The sequence below is a fragment of the Gossypium raimondii genome, chromosome 12, assembly GCF_025698545.1.
Source record: "Gossypium raimondii isolate GPD5lz chromosome 12, ASM2569854v1, whole genome shotgun sequence".
Lineage (NCBI taxonomy): Eukaryota > Viridiplantae > Streptophyta > Magnoliopsida > Malvales > Malvaceae > Gossypium > Gossypium raimondii.
The window spans coordinates 30,350,784-30,362,587 of record NC_068576.1 but is presented as its reverse complement, the minus strand read 5'-3'; positions in this window follow the sequence as shown (position 1 = coordinate 30,362,587).

The window sequence follows — 11,804 nt, the reverse complement described above, 5'->3', positions numbered from 1 at the left end:
TTAAACTAATCCTAATTCTATGTAAAGTTGATAATAATTAATATATATTATAATAAATAGAATTATATACTAGTTATTATCATATTATTTATTAAATTAAATTAAATTAAAATATTTATTCTAGATGCCTTTTGAAAATATTTACAAAAAGAGACGTAATTTTTAATATTTGCAAAAAGAGCAACCAACTTTTGAAAATAGTTCAATTAAGTACCTAGACTTAAAGAAAATTTGAAATTGAGTTGCAATTAAAACTTGGATCAAAATTGACCATGTTATTTGAAAAACTAATAATTTATTTTGCCATGGAGAGAATAATTTCTCGGAAGATTATGTTAAAATCAGTTCCCAAGAAAGATTGGAGGGCTCACAAGCGGTCCCACTTAAGTTCCAATCTCCTAGACAGAATTTATTTAAACATACTAATCCCGAAAATATACCCTAAACCATTTATTTAAAAAGAAAAACAAGAAAAATTAAATATCTTATAAAATGAACAAGATTTGATCTCGTTCAATTTTATCCCCCAGTAATTTTTTAAGCGCTAAGCATTGAGTCGAAAATTACCTCCCTTACTTTGAAGTACGAAAACTCTATATGGATAAACTTAAAGAATCATAAATGAACCGAACCAACGTGATTTTAACTTACCTAAAAAGAACCTTAATCTGGAGTTGAATAATAAGACTTGCTGACCTGCTTCAAATTCTCGAACTCGAATATGCTGGTCATGCCATCTCTTAAGTCTTTCCTTGAGTAATTTGGCATTCTCGTATGAGAACATTCGAAATTCTTCTAACTCGTTGAGTTAGAGCATCCGTTTCTCTTTAGCAAGCTTAAGATCCAAGTTGAGTTGTTAGAGAGCCCAGTAAGCTTTGTGCTTTAACTCCAAGGGTAGATGACAGGCTTTCCCAAAGACCAACCTATAGGGTGACATCCCTAAAGGTGTCTTGTATGTTGTCCTGTAGGCCCATAAAACATCGTCTAATCTTTTGGACCAATCTCATCGGTCCGGGCAAACTACCTTCTCGAGTATGCCTTTGATCTCTTCGTTTGCCAGTTTAGCTTGCATTCGTCAGCGGATGGTAAGCTGTGGCAACCTTGTGTTTCTCTCCATGTTTGTCGAGTAACCATTTCAACCATTTGTTCACAAAATGGGACCCTTCACCACTGACGATAGCTCTCGGGGTTCCAAACCTATTGAACACATGTTTTTGCAAAAACTTCATCACAAACTTAGCATCATTTGTTGGATATGCCTCGGCCTCAACCCACTTAGACACGTAGTCTACTACTACCAATATGTATTTTTTATCAAAATATGGAGGGAAAGGACTAAGAAAGTCAATACCCCAAACATCCAATAATTCTACCTCAATGATGTTTATTTAGGGCATCTCATTTCTGTTGGTGACATTTCCAACCCTTTTACTTTGATCACAACTATTTAAGTAAGCATATGCATCTTTGAATAATGTTGGCCAAAAGAATCTAGCTTGCAATACTTTGGCCGCAGTACCTGTACCTCCGAAGTGTCCCCCACTCAGAGTTGAGTGACAATGATGTAGAATCTTATGTACTTCATCTTCTGCCACGCGTCTCTTGATCATTTGATCTGCACACTTTTTAAACGAGTATGGTTCTTCCTAGAAATAGTACTTCATATCGTGAAAAAACTTTTTCTGTTGATATTATATCTTATCAATCGACATTAAACCATAAACTAAAAAGTTAGCAATATCAGCAAACCAATGGGTATTATGGAAATGATTTACCTCTAGTATGTGTTCATCTTGAAATGTCTCCTGAATGGGTATAAGTCGAGAATTCCCTTCTTGCAGCTCCAATCTAGACAAGTAGTTTGCTACTTGGTTTTCTACTGTTTTTTGATCTTGAATTTCTAGATCGAACTCTTGAAGTAGAAGTACCCATCGGATCAGTCTTGACTTAGCATCTTTCTTGGAAAGTAAATACTTAATTGTGGAATGGTCCGTATAGACATTCACTTTGGTACCTACAAGATAAGATCAAAACTTGCCAAAAGCAAACACAATAGCAAGTAACTTTTTTCTATTACCGTATAATTCAGTTGAGCTCCTGTCAGAGTCTAACTTGCGTAGTAGATGGGATGAAAAACTTTGTTCCTTGCGTCGCACATCAATTCAAATGGCAAATCCCAGTCTGGTGTGACGATTATGGGTGCCAAAACTAACTGACTCTTCAAATCTTTGGAAGCTCTTAAGCACTCCTCATCAAATTTAAACATCGTGTCCTTCTCCAATTTTGGAGAAGTCCTTGATAAATCTTCGATAGAAATCAGCGTGGCCCAAAAAGCTTCTAACACTTTACAGAGGTTGGAGGTGGGAGTTTCTCAATAACTTCTACCTTTGCTTTATCTACCTCGACTCTATGTCTCGTTATCCGATGCCCTAGAACAATACCTTCTTGTACCAAGAAATGATATATTTCCCAGTTGAGTACGAGGTTTATTTCTTCGCATCGCCTTAGTACCTTGGCTAGATTGGCTAGGCAATCATCATATGCATCTCTGAATACTAAAAAATCATCCATAAAGACTTCAAAGTATTTCTGAACCATATCAGTAAAAATAGCCATCATACATCTTTGAAATGTAGCAGGTGCATTACATAAACCAAATGCCATGCGTCTAAATGCAAATGTATCGTACGGGCAGGTGAATGTTGTCTTGTGTTAATCTTCTGGTGCTACTGTAATCTGATTATACCTCGAGTATCTATCGAGAAAATAGTAATAGTCTCACCCTGTGAGTCTATCCAGCATCTGGTCTAAAAACGACAAAGGAAAGTGATCTTTCCTAGTCGCCTTGTTCAGCTTCTGGTAATTGATGCAAATTCTCCATCCCGTAATTGTTCTAGTCAATATCAACTCATTATTCTCATTCTCAATGACCATAATAAATCCTTTCTTTGGCATGCACTGGACTGGACTTACCCACGAATTGTGTGAGATGGGGTAAATTATACCCACATCTAACCACTTGATGATTTCTTTCTTTACCACGTCTTTCATGATGGGGTTCAGTCTTCGTTGTCCATCAATCGTCCCATTTTCGCCATCTTTCAAGATGATATTGTCCATGCATACAGACGAACTAATGCCGCGAATATTGACTATGGTCCATCCGGTAGCCTTCTTGAATTGTTTCAATAGTAGGATGAGTTTCTCTTCTTGTTCAACGGTTAACTCCAGTGAAATAATCATAGGCAAAGTAGAAGCATGACCTAAATAAACATATTTTAAATGTGAAGGAAGTACCTTCAGTTCTAATTTAGGTGGCTCCTCTATTGACGTTTTTGGTTAGGCATCATCCCTATTCTCTAACTCCAAAGATTCAAAGTGGGATTGCGGATTAAATCCCCTTTGATTAGCTTCTAGCAAAGCTAATTATTCGTCCTCCTCTTCATTATTTGGAGAGTCTGGTGTCAAAATTTGTTCCAATGGGTCCTTAACATGGTTGAGTTCCTTTTCTATGATTAATTCCTCTAAATTGGATATTGCAGAACAATCAACAATTCTGTCAAGAAATCGCATAGACTTAAAAACATTAAATGTTACTTGATCGTTCTGAACAGGCGTAGTAAGCTCACCCTTTAGCACATCAATAAGGGTCCTTCCAGTTGCTAGGAAAGGCCTTCCTAGGATGGTTGGCACTTCTTTTTCTACTTCAAAGTCTAGAATATCAAAGTCAACAAGAAAAAATAAATTTGTCTTCACGTACCAATACGTTATCGATTTTTCCTTCTGGATGTGCTAAAGATCAATTTCCTAATTGAAGTGCAAGTGTAGTAGGTCTAAAGTCACTTATCCCCAACTTCTTAAATATTGATGTGGGCGTCAAGTTGATACTCGCACCCAAGTCACATACTGCCTTACCATAATATGTTGCTCCAATGTTGCAAGGTATGGTAAAACATCTAGGATCCTTCAACTTTAGGGGTAGTTTGTCTTGAAGATATGCACTACATTCCTTTGTTAGGGCTATCGTTTCAAATTCTCAAAGTCTTCATTTTTTTGTCCAAATATCCTTCATGAATTTGACGTAGTTCGGTATTTGTTCAAGTGCTTCAACCAACGGGATGTTGATATGAAGTTGCTTGAGTAGTCTAGGAACTTCTTGAATTGAACTTCCTGCTTCTGCTTCTAAGGTCTTTAAGGGTAGGGTGGTGGAGGCTTCTTTACTGGAACTAGTTGATTCGTCTTCTGTGTCAATTCTACATATAATGAAATCAGAATTAGCTGGTTCAAAAGTTACCTTACCAGATTTTACAGATTCAGGTCTTGGTGAAACTAAAATTTCAACACTGAGTTGAACTTCTTCTGAGTCTTGAGCATCAACTGGCTCTTCTTCAACTTCGACGGTGTTGGGCTTTAATGCATTTTCTCTCCTCAATGTCAATGCTTTATAATTCCTTCTTAGGATTCCTCAGATTCTCCATATCACTAGGTAAAGCACCTTGTGGTCAATTTTTGAGTTCAGTTGCAAGCTGGCCTATTTGGTTTTCAAGGTTTTTCAATGTAGCTGTTTTGCTTTGGATTAAGGCATCATTCTTGGCTATGTATGCCTTCAACAAGTTTTCTAAGACATTGGATGGTTCAACTTGAGGTTGTTTCTAAACTTGTTGGGTAAAAATAGGTGGCTGGGTCGGTTTAGGTTAGGCATATGTGTTACTAGGTCCAGCCCTTTGGTTACTCTAGGAGAAATTAGGGTGGTTTTGCCTCGATGGGTTATAGGAATTGGATTGTAGTCCTTGCCTTCCTCGGTTTTGGTTCTGGTTACCCATGTAATACATGAATTTTGGGTTTGATGGACATTCTTCAAACAGATGTCCTTCCCCATAATAGACACAGGCTACATTTTCAAATTGATTCAGTGGTTATGCTACAAAAATTTTAAACCCATTAGTGGTAAAATTTTTAAGCATTGAGGATATTGAAGATACATGAGATATGAGTGAAATGAGAGCGTCTACTTCATGCATTCCAATGACTCATCTTCTTGGCGCTACTCGATTGGTTGGCTACTGATAATTGTTGCTGGCAATCCTCTTAATGATTTCATAAGCCTCATTATAAGACTTAGAAAAGAGAGCACCATTAGCAGAAGCGTCCACTACCATCCTCGTGTGAGCATTAAGACCTTTATAAAAAGTCTCAAGTTGGATGCAATGTGATATTCCGTGATGAGGGCACTCCGTAATAATTCTTTGTACCTTTGGTAGAGTTTGCCTATAATAATAGTTATCAGTGGAGTTTGAAGACGGCTCCTTATAAAGCTTTGTATGGACGTAAGTGTCATACGCCTTTGTATTGGACAGAGCTTAAGGAAAATTAGATTTACGGGATTGATTTAGTCAAAGAAATGGAAGAGAAAGTAAAAGTTATCAGAGATTGTTTAAAAGCAGCTTCAGACAGACATAAGTCTTATGCAGATTTAAAAAGAAAAGAGATCGAGTATCAAGTTGGTGACAAAGTGTTTTTGAAAGTATCCTTGTGGAAGAAAATTTTCAGATTTGGCAAGATAGGAAAACTAAGTCCATGTTTCATTGGACCATTCGAGGTGACTGAAAGAATTGGGCCCTTAGCATATCGGTTAGCTTTGCCAACTGAGTTAGAGAAGATTCATAATGTATTCCATGTGTCTATGTTACATCGTTACCGTTCTGATCCGTCACATGTGATCTCACCAACAGAGGTTGAGATTCAACCAGACATGATTTATGTTGAAGAACCAGTAAAAATTCTAGATAGAGAGATTAAGCAACTAAGGAACAAGAGTATTGCACTTGTGAAAGTGTTATGGAATAGGCATGGGGTTGATGAGGCTACATGGGAGCCCGAAGAGGCTATGCGAAAACAGTATCCAAATCTCTTCACAGGTAAGATTTTCGGGGACGAAAATCCCTAAAGGGGGGAGAAATGTAACATCCTAATTTTGGGCCTAGTCGAAACAGTGGTTTCGGGACCACAAATTTGACGTGATAAAATTTATTTTTATTATATTTTTATGGTCTACAATTTCACGAAATAATTTTATGAAAATTTCGTTCGAAAATTTCGACGTTTGGGCACTCAATTTAGTAAAAAGGACTAAATTGTAAAAAATGTAAAAGTTGAGTTCTACATGTTAGAGGTGTCCAATCGTTATGAAATTTTAAATTGGAGCTCTTTATAAGGTAATTAGACCATTAGTTAGTGATGGAAAAAAATGGACATGAGATAAGTGAAATAGGATTTTTTAAGGGCATTTTAGTCATTTAGTAAATAAATAGAATTAAAAGGGAAAAAGATGTAAACATTGTGTTCATCATCCTTGCTTGCTGCAAAAACTTGAAGGAAGCCATAGCTAGGGTTTCTTCACTTTTTCAAACTCATAGTAAGTGATTCCAAGCCCCGTTTTCAATGTTCTTTACGTTTTTAGAATCCCGGTAGCTTAATTTAGCTTATTTTAGGAATAATTTAACCTAGGGTTCATATTTGGAAAAATACCCATAGGTGAAATATTTTTATTTTGATGTTTTATAGTAGAATATGAAGCTAGAAATTATGTTAAAAAACTTTTGCTAGTCGATTTTAAGTGAAAACGAGTATATTGACATAATCGGCAAAAATACCTAATGTTCATAAGTAAGTGTTATAATGGGAATTTGATGTTACCATAGAAGGGAAAAATGTTCAGAATGTTATAAAACATAAGAATATGGGATGAAGTTTAATTTCCGAGCTTTGGGGCAAAAGTGTAAATATGCAAAAGTTTAGGGGCAAAACTGTAATTTTTCCAAAATTGATTCAAGGACTGTTTTGATGAATGTGAGTATTAAATAAGCTAAATTAGCTATTATAGATCAAGAAGAACGAAATTTGGAGTTAGACCGGGGAAAGAAAAAGATTGAGGACTAAAGTGTTAGCTTTGATCACATTTTTGTACCGAGGTACGTTTACGGTAAATAAATGCAATATTTAAATAATTATTACTAATGCTTCCATTTTCCAGAAATTATGTATTTATTTCATGAAAGTATTTAATTTTGACTTAAGTATGAGATGACAGAGAATCAGTGATAAAAGCCTCGTTGAAACATTAGGAGTGTATTGGATATAAATGTCATGACATTTGGGTAAAGAGATCCCATGTAAGACCATGTCTGGGACATGGAATTGGCATCATTGAGACTATGAGAGGTCCCATGTAAGACAATGTCTGGGACATGGCGTTGGCATCGAGATGAGAGGTCCCCCGTAAGACCATGTCTGGGACATGGCATGGGCACCGATATGAGAACTCCCATGTAAGACCATATCTGGGATATGGCATTGGCAGTACAGAAAACATCCCATGTAAGACCATGTCTGGGACATGGTTTTGGCATGTTATTATCAGAAAAGAGACCCAAGTATCCTTATTATTCCAATGTGGGTCAACGAACTAGTAAACAAATTATGTTCCATGAAAGTTCAGGTAAAAGCATAAATAGCAAATTCAGGTGAGTTATAAGAGTTAAGAACATATTATGTTATCAATTGAGAACAAACATTTTAGCAAGAGAAGATTAAGTTATAATCATGAGTTATCTAAGTAAACAAGTAAGTGAACGAGTAAGAGATTAAGTAAAGAGGAAATTAGAGATCATGACACTTGAGTATATTTATTTGTGTTAAATGTTGTTATTTATTTGCTTGTAAACTTACTAAGATTTATCCTTAATTCTTTTATTTTCCTTCTTTTATAGTATTGCAAAGCTAATTCGGGGATCTTAAAGACGTCGGAGAGCGCTCACACTATCAAAACCAACAACTCGGTATTTTATGATGATCAATGTTTGAGCTATGGCATGTATAGAGACTTCGTCATTTTGAATGTATGTCCTTATGATATTGCTAAAGGATGATGTGTAAATATGTGATAATGAATAGTTATTAAAATGGCTAAGTATGAAGGTATTTGTTGTTATAAAAGTCTAGGTGATAAATTATGCATAGAAATCATGAAAAAGGAAAAAATGGTAGTGAATCAGTTTTGAGACAGCAGTAGTGACGTGATTTTGAAAAATCACCAAGGATAGTAGAAAATGAATTAGAGGGTGGATGAGGTATATAATTAAATCTTATTGAGTATATTTTCATAGAAAAATAACAGTGCAGATAAAGGAATTATTTATTCTGAGATATTTGCATTTTAGTTAGACAAGGTCAAAGTGGTTTTCAGAATCCTTTATTCTGACTTTGGAAAATCATTAAAAATTGTAAAAAAATATTTATGAGTTGTAATTTATATTTATTGATTTCTTGTTGAGTCTATTTTCTGTAAAAATAAGTGATAACACCATATGAAGTTTGTACAATGAGATAATTAAATTTTAGTGATGAGAGGTCAGGACAGTCGATCAATGAAACAGAGGAGACTTTAACTAATAAACTGTACTAATTGGCTAAACCAAAAATTCTGAAAATTTTATGGTAAAAAGATATATGAGTCTAGTTTTAGGAAAATTTATGGATCTAAAGTTCAAGTTTGGTAGCTCGAGTTATAATTAATTTAGTAACTGCTACGCAATTGGACAACTTTGTTGAAAATAATGAAATTAATTTTAAAAGCAATTTTTTATGCCTCAAACTAGTAAGTTAAGTCAAGTAACGCCTCGTGCTCGACTCCGAAAATGGTTTCGGGTAAGGGGTATTACATTTGTTGGTATCAGAGTAGGTTTAGTCGGTTCTCGGAACATTCAGTGTGAATAAGAGTCTAGCTATACATGCCATACTTATATTTTGATAGTGTTACGACTCCTGACGATTTTAAAATGTTTTCTTTTATAGTTATGGGTCCCGAACGAGCTGGTGCAGATGATGTAAAGAGTAATGCGCTCGCTCCCATAGAAGGGACGGTGCCACCCGATAGTAGTGAATGGCCCATATCAGTTAGTCAAGGAGGAGGGGCTCGAGAAGCCTTCTTCCAAGCTATGAATGATTGGTTTGCCGAGTTCATTCATACGAATCCGGCTGTTAGACCTCTACCCCCTCATGATTCTCAGGTTCCCCATGTAGCTTCCGTAGTCGCACGTATAGTTATAGGAGAAAGACCACCAGTTGATAAGATCAGAAAATAAGGGGCTGAAGAGTTTCGAGCTACTAAAGATGATGATGCAGAGAAAGCTGAATTTTGGCTCGAGAATACTATCAGAGTTTTTGATGAATTATCCTGTACACCTAACGAATGCATGAAGTGTGCTGTCTCACTTCTCAGAGATTCGGACTATCATTGGTGGAGGACTCTTGTGTCAGTGGTACCGAGTGAGAGAATTACTTGGGATTTCTTTCAGGAGGAGTTCCGTAAAAAGTATATCAGTCAGAGGTTTATAGATCAAAAAAGAAAAGAATTTCTTGAGTTAAAATAAGGTAAGATGTTTGTACCGAGTATGAACATGAATTTGTCAGACTTAGTAAATATGCTCGGGAATTTGAGTCCACCGAAGCTAATATGTGCAAGAGATTTGAAGATGGGCTCAATGATGATATCCAACTGTCAATTGGTGTTTTAGAAATCAGAGAGTTTGTTGTTCTGGTTGAAAAAGCCTGTAAGGTAGAAGATTTGTTAAAAGAAAAAGAGAAGGGCAAAGTTGAAATTGAAGTGCAAGTCCAAGAGGCCTAAAGAGTTCTCTAGTGGATCAAATTTTTCAGCCAGGTATTCTAGCCGAAACAGAGGTAGAAGATTTGAGGGTCCAAGAGCTCAGACTACTTCGGTTGCAAGTACGGGTAGTACTCAACCACCTAGGCCAGAATGTGCCCCATGCGATAGACGTCATCCTGGAGAGTGTAGAGCAAATGAAAATGCTTGCGTTAGATGTGGTGCACCAGACCACTTTATTCAGGATTGTCTCGAAACAACTAAAAGAGAAGTAATACTGAGTGCGAGATCAGGAAATGCTCCTACTAGAGGCAGATCACAAAGAAACCCGAGAGTTGGAGCAAGTAACAGCGGTATGCCCAGAGACTCAGCAGTTAGACCAGATGTTAGAGCACCCGCAAGGACATACGCTATCCGTGCTCGTGAAGAGGTATCCTCCCCTGATGTGATTACGAGTACATTTTCTCTCTATGATACTAATGTTATTGCTTTGATTGATCTGGGTTCGACCCATTCCTACGTTTGTATGAGATTGATGCCTAGTATGAACATGCCTATAGAATCTACTGAATTTTTAATTAAAGTATCAAATCCATTAGGCCAGTATGTGTTAGTAGACAAAGTATGTAAGAGTTGCCCTTTGATGATTAGAGGTCACTGTTTTTCGGTCGATCTCATACTATTGCCATTTGATTAGTTTAATGTGATTCTTGGTATGGATTGGTTGACTACCCATGATGTGATAGTAAATTGCGGAAATAAATACATTGAGTTGAAATGTGAAAATGGTGATATTATCCGAGTTGATTCAGATGAGTCAGATGGTTCTCTTACTATGATTTCTGTTATGTCTGCTCAGAAATGTTCGAGAAAAGGGTGTGAAGCTTATCTTGCTTTTGTATTGAACACTAGAGATCCAGAGTTGAAAATTGAATCAGTGTCAGTGGTACGTAAGTATTTAGATGTGTTTCTGGAAGAATTGCCAGGTTTGCCTCCTATTAGAGAAGTTGAATTTAGTATTGAGTTGATTCCAGGTACAACTCCTATTTCTATTGCTCCTTATAGAATGGCCCCATTGGAATTGAAAGAATTGAAAGCTCAATTGCAACAATTAACTGATAAAGGTTTTGTAAGGCCTAGTTGTTCTCCGTGGGGTGCACCAGTGCTTTTTGTGAAAAAGAAAGACGGTTCGATGAAATTATGCATAGATTATCGGTAGCTTAACAAAGTAACTATAAAGAACAAATATCCACTACCTAGAATTGATGATCTGTTTGACCAATTGAAGGGAGCTACTGTGTTTTCCAAGATAGATTTGAGATTTGGTTATTATCAATTGAGGGTTAAAGAGTCAGATGTTTCGAAGACTGCTTTCCGGACTAGGTATGGTCACTATGAGTTTCTTGTGATGCCATTTGGCTTGGCTAATGCTCCTGCTATTTTCATAGACTTAATGAACCGAATTTTCAGACCTTACTTGGATAAATTTGTAGTTGTGTTCATTGATGATATTCTGATTTATTCTCGTGATGAGATTAAACACGCCAAGCATTTGAGAACCATTTTACAGATTTTGAGAGATAATAAGCTTTATGCCAAGTTTAGTAAAAGTGAGTTCTGGCTTCAAGAAGTTGGATTCATTGGACACATTGTCTCAGGTGATAGTATTAAAGTTGATCCGAGTAAAATTTCAGTAATTGTTAATTGAAAGCCTCCTAGAAATGTATCAGAGGTTAGAAGCTTTCTTGGATTAGCTGGTTATTACAGACGATTTGTAAAGGGATTTTCCATGATAGCTACCCCATTGACAAGGTTATTGCAGAAAGATGTCAAGTTTGAATGGATTGAAAAGTGTCAGCAGAGTTTTAACGAGTTAAAGGCATTGTTGACTGAAGCTCCTGTTTTAGTACAACCAGAACCGGGTAAACAATTTGTGATTTATAGTGATGCATCCTTGAACGGATTGGGTTGTGTACTTATGCAAGAAGATAAAGTCATCGCATATGCTTCCAGACAGTTAAAGCCACATGAGAAAAACTATCCGACGTACGACTTAGAGCTGGCTGTCATTGTATTTGCGTTGAAGATCTGGAGACATTACTTGTACGGTGAGAAGTGCCGAATATTTACTGACCATAAAAGC